Consider the following 8,527-nt stretch of genomic DNA (forward strand, 5'->3'; position numbering starts at 1 on the left):
TCTCACACCTCAGGCCGCCGAGACCCTCATTACATCAAGGCTTGACTATACAAAGTCCTTGCTTGCCGGGCTCCCCAACTCCTCCCTCCACAGGTTGTAGATCATCTAGAACTCTGCAGCCTATGGAGGGAGGAGTTGTCTTTATCACATCTTTGTGTCTACTTCGGCACCAGGCTCCTTGACCCTATCACCCTCATCCTCACCCAATTCCACTGGCTTCCCATTACATACAGGATACAGTTCAAGATCCTGGTCCTCACCTTCAAAGCCCTACACGGTCTTACCCCCCCCCCCACCCCCGCCATCTCTGCGATATCATAGCCCCCTACCATCCTGCCCGCTCCCTCCGTTCAGCGGGATCTAGTCTGCTTCACGTCCCCCGCCTTGCTCACCCCACCAATGGAGGACAGGTCATCTGCCACTCTTCCCCCACCCTCTGGAACTCTATCCTGGGGTCCCTCTGCCTCTCCCCCTCCCTTGCCTCCTTCAAGACCCTCCTCTTCGTCCATGCCTTTGATCACCCTGCTTCTACCCTGCCCTCCGCCCTCCCTAATCCCGACCCCCAGCTCAGGTCCGAAACTCTGAATGTCCAGCACCTTGGGATGTCCTCCCGGGTGAAAGGCGCTATACAAATGTAATTTAGTTGTAGTTGTTGTTGCTCTGCTTTTTCAAGTACTGCTATGCCTGCCATTGAGAGTGCCTTGGTGTACAGTGGACCTGTCGGACTCGGGAGGAACTGGACGCCACAGAGGATTGACTCAATTTTGATCTTGCATTGTCAAGCATGCTACCCTGGAACTAACTCAGCCCCACGTGCCACTACTCCCTGCCCCCCGATAATCTAGCTTATATTATCAACACATAACTTAATATTGGTTTTAAAATTGCTCAATTCAAATGTGTTATAAGTGATGTAGCCTTGTAACATTAAGAGAAAATTGAATCCAAGGAAGATGAAAGAGTTGAGCCCCAAAGCAGTTTAAATGACAAAAAATAATCAATGAAACATATTAAACCCAGAATGTTTTAAAATTATAAATTGTGTGCAAATATGTTATTGCAAACAAAACAGTTATATTAAAGTTGTCAATAGTTATATTTTTTCAAATTTTTCTCATAGAAATTATATAATTTAATGTATCTGGAACCTGTAATATGAAACAGCCATCGATACTCACTACAGTGAGAATACTCACTTCTTTTGCCCACAAAATATACAGTCAATTCCCTTTACAGTATATTCTGTGAAGCACTTTGAGAAGTCTCGAAGACGTGATAAGGCGCTATATCAAATGCAAGGATTATTATTATGCAGCAGACTGACAAAGGTTCTTCTACTCAACTGGTTTATTCATCATGTAAGTTTCTTTCATTTATAAGCATCACAAATATAGTGACTGAATGCAAAATAGAAGATGCTGCATTTTTGTGGAGCAGAACAAAAACATGACCATTTCCAAGAATAAGGGGCAAACTCTCAACTGTCCAGCTCCTTGGGATGTCTTCTTGATGTGAAAGGTGCTATAAAACTCATTTTTTTGTGGTTGCTGTTTGTGTGTGGATTATAGTAGGCTGCTATCCCTGTGTAAAATACCATGCACCAAAGGCCTGATGCAGCAGAGCTTTGCTTGAAGGCAAAAAAGAAGCATAAACAGAGCTAATGAGATTTTCTGTCACTTTTAGCAGAATGCTAAAGAATGAATTGTTTAATGCATTAGATATGAAAAAGGAACGGTTGTTGAAACTCTAGGTGCTTCTTACACAAGGAAGTGGCTAATGAACCTCTATATAGTGTCTCTATTAGCAGGCTATTAAAGGTCAATTCCTGAAATCTATATCCTTTTAAAAAGCCCAGTTAATCCACATTGATTTTCTTGTCTGGATAAATTTGCAGATTCCTAGACAGATGCTCAGTAAATTCTTGTAAGCAAGTAGAAAGAATGTCAGATTATCATGGACGTAGGACTGAAATCCCGTAACAACAGCAGGAGCTGAAAAAAGATGGTAAGCAAAAAAGCACCTGTAAGCCATATCAGGTCAGGAAGATTAAAAAAAAAGCCAGGATGGAATATGTGATGCGTGGAATTTGAAGTTTTTCTTAAAGAAACTATAAGGGTAGAAAATCAAATATTCTTCTTTGAAATTCATAAGAAGATATCAAAGTATTACAGGAATCTGCAGTGGGATTTTAAGGACGGAAATCTTCAGGAAATCTTCAAAGCACTTGCTGTACTGAGCTGTCTAGTCAAGACAATAATGTTTTAAAGTTGCGTGCTGCTGTTCCTTTGCACATGGCCTTGAAATGAACGCTCAGTTTATTAATTTGAGAAATTGTCACTGCATGGCTCCTGCTCTGCCAGTTACACTCCACTGCTCATTTCCCTAATTTCTGTTTTTTTTCCAAAAGAAAAAAAGAGTTTACTACATTGATCAAACACTTCTGTGAGACCTAGATGTGTCTGTGCACATCGGAAAAATGATACTGTCTTTCAATGGAAGAAACGTGACACCTTGGATACCCTTAGGAATCAATTTCTAAGACAAATAAAACTCAGACATAATCTTCAGGCAAATGCAAATTGATGTAGATAGGTCATGGATTATCCTGACAACATATCAAACAAGAAATAAAAATAATCATTTGCATTTGATACAGTGCATTTTATGTTGTGAGGACGTCTCAAAGCATTTCACAGGATATACTGTAGATTGTAATGATTGCATTTTGTAGGTGAACACGACAGCTAATTTGCACACAGCAATGTGCCACAGACAGTGAATGATCAATTTTAATTCAGCAATTGTTGGCCATAATGGTTATGGGGATAGGCATGATTCAAAGTGCATCTTGCTTTGAGAGCTGGTGCAGACTCAATGGGCTGAATGGCCTCCATATGCACTGACATTTCAGTGATTATTGGACATTGGTCAACTCCCTTCCATTGGTCACTTGGACAACTTACTTCTCTTTTTGAATAGTGCCTCGGGATCCTTAATGTCCAACTGAGCAGACAGATTATCTATCAGAACTTCAGATTTCTGTAATATCGACGTAAGGAATGGTTAAGAAATTGACAAATGAGACTGCAGCTGACATTTATCAATAGCTTCAAAGGATTTTGATATTAACTTGTGTAGAAATAGATTGAAGTCTCATGCAGGAGCAAACATTTTCAGGGGCATTTCATAAAACGTTACTGTTCATTGCAGTGGCTTTATAGGCAGAGACAGCAGCAACTTAAAATGTCAGTGATCAAGCAGCATTGCAAAATATGATAAATTCCTAGTGAATTGAATTTATGATAAAATAATAATCCTTGCATTTGGTTGGGGTACATCACAAAACTTCTCACAGGATATGATGTAAAGTGGAGTAATTGTATATTTGTTGACGTACTGTCCCACAAACAACCATGAAGCGAATGATCAATTTTATTTGGGGATTGTTGATCCACGACAGCAGGAGAAGCTTCCGATTGACCTCACATTAATGTCCCAAATACAGTGGAATCCACTTTAGGCGGATAACCCCAATCGAACAAAACGCCTGGCCCTGATTTATTTGTATTCTTACCTGTTTTAAATATGTCGGTTGATTCATATTCGACAAAAATCTGGTTAATCTGGTCAAAAAGCCACGCTGGTCGCTGCTGAATGTACTCAATCGGGACTTTTGTGTGTCGAGTGGCTCCATTCAGCCACAAGGGATTCCAGGATGGAGATGAGAGGAGTCTAAGATTGATTGACAGCGGACTCCAGCCATTTACAAGAGGCTGGAATTGAGCTATCAATCAGGGAGAGGGCGGAGAATGGAGAAGAACAAGGGAGAGAATGGGAGGAGTCAAATCGCAATATCAAATACAAGGATTATTATTACAACTCTGGAAATAAAAGCTGTTTTGGAAGCCAGTATTGCCGCAACTAACTGGTGCGCAGTTTGTCTCAGCTGATCTGATAAAGAGTTACAGCACCCGTTGAGATTTTTAGGAGGTGATGATGATGATGCAAATACAGAGTTCGATCTTCCAGGAAGTCTATCTATGGATCTAAAAGAATTGTAGCATTGTTCAGCACTGAAAAAAGCTTATTTTGCTATGTTTTCTTGACAGTGAAATCCTGTGAAGTGCTTTGAGACATCTTGACAATGCGATGAGGCGCTATGTCAAATGCAAGGATTATATACAATAACAACAACTTGCATAGTGCCCTTCATGTGGTGTAGTCTCAGAATACTTTATTATTATATATTATATATATTTTTGTCTGTACCGGCTCTTTGATAGAATTATCCATTTAGGTTCCAGTCCCCTACCCTTTACCCATACCCTTGAATCGTGATGAACTGGACAATATTGAGAGCCCAAAACTCCACCTGTGGAAGACCTCACTCAATACCTCAAAATGGAGAGTCCACTTGCGCACCTGGGTTGTGACTCTCTTGGGAGTATCCGCCCTATTGTTTTGTGGGTGTAACTGCCCTATTATTTTGAACCCCACTACGCAGATCTATAGGAGCCAGAGTTTATGGTATTAAGGCACAGGGCTGTGGCGGGCTACATGTGTAGTAACTGTCAGGATCATCCCTGATACTCATGGTGGTGTTGGGCCTTCTCTTTAAATTGCTGCAATCCCTGTGGCAAAAGTGCTCCCACAGGGCAGTTCCTGCACTCCGATCTGGTGACAATGAAGGAATGGCAATATACAGCATGTCCATTTCAGGATGGTGAGTGATGTGCAAGTGGTGGTGTTCCCATCAAACTGCTGTTCCTGTTCTCCTGGATGATGTAGGTGGCACAGTTTCTCTTAACCACATCTTTGGTCAGTGTAATAATGTAATAAATATTACATGACATGTTGTATTCCCAACCCCAGGTCTGTGAGGAAGAAAGAGGTTATCTTTAAATAAAAGAAATCAAGACACAATGTTTCTCACAGGAGCATTTTACATGAAGAGCATGTGATGAGTGCCCAAGTATTTCCTAAGAGAGTGACTTATAAATGCTGAAGGCACCAGTGAGCTATTACATGTTGCCTGGAGTGAAAGAACATTTACAACTCATTGTCATTGGTGAGATGTTTTGTTCATTCATTGGCAGAAAGCAATCAGAATTAATTTGAGAAGGCAATGGCTGATGAAGGATAATTCGCAGGTCTCATTCATCTTTTTTCCCCACTGGTTTGAGTTATCCCTCCACTGGGACCATTCATTCACATAAAATGTTTCAGTAACTTAACACTTGTCAGCCCTCAGGGAGAACTGTGTTAATTGCTCACTTAAAATGGCTATGTCCTTTTGGAGTCCATCCAAAATATAAATCCAAATCAAGGTCACATCACTTTGCCAGATGTCACTTACCATTCTCACACTGCACTCCTTTCAGATCGTATTCTCTCTGAAATAAAACTTATTTTTGAGACTCAGCATCTTGGTATCATAACACCGGAGCCACAGACCGTGGAGTTTGGGGGTTCACTCCCACCGCTACTATCATGGTAAGCTCTCAATCTTGGTTGCTCCACTCTCCACAAATGTAGCATTAGTGTGTTTTCCCTTATAATTAAAAAGAAGTGGAGGAGTCTAATTCCTGGAGGCCCACTTGGAGAAATCTGATCTATACTGGTACCACTCCCAATCCTACTCTGTAAAGGGCTTTGAGATGTTTTACTTGAAAAGTGCTACGTAAGTGTAAGATGTCGGTAATAAAAAAAACAATGCTTGCATATAGCACCTTTCACATTGGGAGCACTTCACAGGATTTACTCTGTAAATCTTCATGCCCAACTCTCATAACCTTCTGACTCAGAGGCAAGAGTGCTATCACCTGAGCTTGGCTGACATGTGACATGTGTAATAGTGCTCTGACTAAATTCCCTTGTGAAATATGAACAGGTTTGAGGCAGGTGACTAATTCTAATTTTTCAAGGTATAAGGGTACATGTGCAGTGTCCCTATCACTATTGTACAAAGTGGGTGCATGTACTTTTATTGGCAGTTTTGGAGAAGGGTTGAAATTCAGCCATTGAATCTTGAATTTTAGCAACTTAAAGCTGAATCCTTTTTCCCATAAGAATGCTGCGTTTATTCTGCACTTTTTGAAATTGCTGCTAAGTTTTAAGTATAAAACAAAGGTTGAGTCATAATCAATCACACTGTAGCCAGGCTCCTGAGGTGGTATCAGAACTCCCCAGTGATTCTCCTCACTGCAACGTGACTGGTTCAAATCATGGATGGACTACATACGTCTGACGAAAGGTCATTGATCTGAAATGTTAACTCACTCTCCTCTCTCCATAGATGCTGCCTGACTTGCTGAGTGTTCCCAGCGACTTCTATTTTTAACACTGTTATATCTAGCGACTGTGTCTTGTTAGCAAATGCCACATTGATTTTGCATTAAGCAGAGTTCCACAGAAAGCCATAATTTGAATGACAAAGGAGTCCAGAACAACAGGAGAAACTCACTTCTCAGTTTGAATACTGCCGTGTGATCTCCAACATCTACCTAAGTAACAAGAAAGACTTGTAGTGTATAGTAAAGGAAGTTTCATGAAGAAGGATTGTCACACTACTCTTTATTAATAGCTCGCTGTACCTGTTGCAGTTTCACTTGCAACCAAAGGATCCATTATGGAATGTAGATTGACACATAGACAGACATTTCATCTTTATCTATACTTATATGGGAGGACTCCTGTGTGAGGACTCCTTTTGGGAGGACTCAGTGGGAGGACTCGGTGCTTTAAAAATGTAACTTTGCTGCTGTTGCTGCGACTTAGTTTCATCTGTGTTCTTTATATGTTCCTGCCGCCGCTTGGCTACGTGCGTGCTCCGATAGGGACAGTTCCATTTATTTTTATATCAATTATTTTTGTTGTGTTGTTTTTGGTTATGTCAGTTCCTAAGGCTATAACAACTCCGAGTTTCTCTGAGAACAATGCTGGAGTTTATAGCTGAATTCCACATCTATCAGTCTCTTGTTCAAAGGATCCTGTATCCAGCCTCACTATGACTTATCTGTTTTATCTTGACTGCTGCCTCTGTCCTCAAGTTGTTAAACCCCAGTACAAATTAGGCATGGAACACTCCAGCTACAGGTCTTCACGTTTGGTCTTGAAATAGTTTTGATTTTGTGTGAGGGTTTATTCTGGTTTAGACCAGTCCTTGTGCAGACAGCAAGCTCGCTGCGATCTCAGCCCTTAATACATGCTGATGCTCATACAAGAGGATTACAGAGTGACATCACCAGGTTTATCAATTAAGCTGTATTTATTTACTTCATTCCCTGACCAGTGCCACTGTATATAGTCAGGGGTTTTGGCATTTCGTGCAATGATTTGGATTCCTAATCTTAGGTTGTTTGATCCCTAGAGTAGTCACATTTATCTCACTGGGATTTCACTTGAATTAGACTGTACCAGATTTCCACATTTTTAATGTCAATGTTTTAAACTTTTCTGTTTAACCAGTGATTTTAAACATTTTTAAAAAAATGCAGGTAGGATCACTTGCTTGTACTCCACTCCACTGTACTCCACAATGTAAGCTCCATAATGGAGTCCTGTAGCTCAGTGGTTAGAGCACTCGCTTTGCAAGCGAGAGACCTGGGTTCGATTCCCAGCAGGTTGAAACCTTGGGCAAGTTTCCTTACTCCACACGCCTGATAATAATCCCTCAAAAAAAAAGTAAAATAATAATTTGCTCACTCCATGACTGTTTGTGGGACACTGCTGTGCGCAATTGGCTGCCGCATTTCGTGCACAAATATACAGTCAATTCACTTTCCAGTATATTCTGTGAAGGGCTTTGAGTCGTCTCTAGAAGATGTGAAAAGCACTATATCAAATGCAAGGATTATTATTATATTTATTATTATATTATTTCTCTACCCGCCCCCTTCTCTGAGCTGGCTCAGGTCTGCTCTTTCTTCCTCTTGAATCCCTCCCCCTGATCCCCACTTTAACTATCTTTAAATTCCACTTGAAGACTTACCTCTTTGACGCACCAATGGTCACCTTCCCCCCACCCCCACCAGGCCCTTTCTCAGCATCCAACTCCACTGTACAGTGCTCTGAGCTGCTATCCTGCGTGAAGGGGGTTATATAATTGCATGTTATTTTTGAGATGTTATTAAATATTCGCAGTTACTCAAAGAATAGAAGTAATTTTGTTGAACCTAAAGTGTAAATTGTTACAAATCTGTTCTTTTATCACCATTTTTGGGAGTTACACAATACCTATGGATTGTACAATGGCTCACTAACTGAGGGGGATTCTTAATTCCACCCACATTGGACTTGTGTTATCAAGTCCATGTTAAAGGAAGCAGTGAGTTATGTTACTAAGTAGCGTTCAATTTACTCCATTCAGTTCTCCAATTTCAAACCCACGTGATAATATTTGCAATAATCCTTCAGCCTTTTTCACTCTCCCCTCCTATATACAAAGGGATCTTGGATTGTAAGAACAGAATAAGTCCTGGATGAGAAAGGCTATTTGATCCACTATAGCTTACCCCTCCTGTAAATT

General features: G+C 40.8%; 1 non-coding gene across 1 annotated transcript; it reads left to right on the forward strand.

Moving 5' to 3' along the window:
- The first annotated feature begins 7,555 nt into the window (after positions 1-7,555).
- On the forward strand, positions 7,556-7,627 carry trnaa-ugc. Its single transcript has one exon. It is a non-coding gene; the product is annotated as a tRNA-Ala (tRNA).
- The last annotated feature ends 900 nt before the right edge of the window (positions 7,628-8,527 follow it).

This window comes from Callorhinchus milii, unplaced genomic scaffold (genome assembly GCF_018977255.1).
Source record: "Callorhinchus milii isolate IMCB2004 unplaced genomic scaffold, IMCB_Cmil_1.0 Scaffold2, whole genome shotgun sequence".
NCBI lineage: Eukaryota > Metazoa > Chordata > Chondrichthyes > Chimaeriformes > Callorhinchidae > Callorhinchus > Callorhinchus milii.